Raw genomic sequence first — 1,569 nt, 5'->3', positions numbered from 1 at the left:
AACAGGAAGTCCCGCCCCCAAACCGGAAGCCCCTCCCACCTGCAGTGCTTTATCAAACCACCGGTTGCAGCTGTTGGCTCCGGCCCCTCCCCCGTGCAGGATTTTCTCAGCTCCTCCCCCCGGCTCCTGCCCCACGGCGGCGGCCATGACGGGGGCGTCCAACGCCAGCGCCAACAAACTGCGCTGGATTCGACCAATGGAAGCTCGGTTCAGCCTGTCTACAACAGGAAGTCCCGCCCCCTTAGTGGCTTGACGGACAGGAAGTCCTGCCCCCAAAGAAACTGAAACAGGAAGTCCCTCCCCATTGGGCTCCCAAACAGGAACTCTAATGGCCCCAACCAGGAAGTCCCACCCCCACACAGGAAGTCCCACCCCCCCCAAACAGGAAGTCCTGTCCCATTGGACTCCCAAACAGGAAGTCCCGCCCCACAACAAGAAGTCCCACCTCCAACAGGAAGTCCAACTCCCAATGAGAAAGTCCCATTCTAAACAGGAAGTCCCGCCCCCCAACCGGAAGTCCCACCCCAAACAGGAAGTCCCACCCCCCAACAGGAAGTCTAGGCCCCCAACAGGAAGTCTAGGCCCAAAACAGGAAGTCTAGGCCCAAAACAGGAAGTCCCGCCCCCCCAACAGGAAGTCCCACCCCAAACAGGAAGTCCAACTCCCAATGAGAAAGTCCCACCCTAAACAGGAAGTCCCACCCCCAACCAGGAAGCCCCGCCCCCCAACCGGAATTCCCACCCCCAACCAGGAAGTCCCCCCCAACAGGAAATCTAGGCCCCAAACAGGAAGTCTAGGCCCAAAACAGGAAGTCTAAGCCCCAAACAGGAAGTCTAAGCCCAAAACAAGAAGTCTAAACCCAAAACAGGAAGTCTAGGCCCAAAACAGGAAGTCTAGGCCCAAAACAGGAAGTCTCACCCCCCAACAGGAAGTCTAGGCCCCAAACAGGAAGTCCCACCCCCCAACAGGAAGTGCTGGTCCTTACCTCTCATGAGCATCCCGTAGACCCTCCCCCATCCCCGTCTGTGTTCCCCTGTCAGCGCCCCCACGGCCGGGCCCCCCCCGCGACCCCCAAGTGAGCGGAGCTGCCCCAGAGCCGCCCCCAAAGCGGCCGGGGGGAGGGGGGAGCCGGCCTCAGTGCACGCCTGGACCTGGAAGAACTTGGGGGGCAGAGGGGGGGTGGTTAGGGGGTTCAGGGGTGTTATAGGGGCTAATAGGGGGTCATAGGGGTTATGGGGTTTATAATGGGTATGGGGGTTATGGGTTATGGGGTATAGGTTATGGGGTTATAAGGGTTATGGGGTAGGGATGGGTTATAATGGTATGGGGGTTATGGGTATAGGGTTATGGGGGTTAGGGGGTTAATAAGGGTTAGGGGGGTTATACAGGGGGGTTATTGGGGGGTTATGGGGGGTTATGGGGGGTTTATGAAGGGTTTGGGTTTATGGGGAGTTATAGGGGTTATGGGGTTATAAGGGGGGGTATGGGGGGGTTATGAAGGTGTAGAAGGGGTTTATTGGGGGGGGTTATGTTTATTTGGGGGTTAATGGGGGGTATAAAATAAAAAAA

The sequence above is a fragment of the Coturnix japonica genome, unplaced genomic scaffold (genome assembly GCF_001577835.2).
Source record: "Coturnix japonica isolate 7356 unplaced genomic scaffold, Coturnix japonica 2.1 chrUnrandom460, whole genome shotgun sequence".
Taxonomy (NCBI): domain Eukaryota; kingdom Metazoa; phylum Chordata; class Aves; order Galliformes; family Phasianidae; genus Coturnix; species Coturnix japonica.
The sequence above is the reverse complement of the archived record's forward strand: the minus strand, read 5'-3'. Positions refer to the sequence as shown.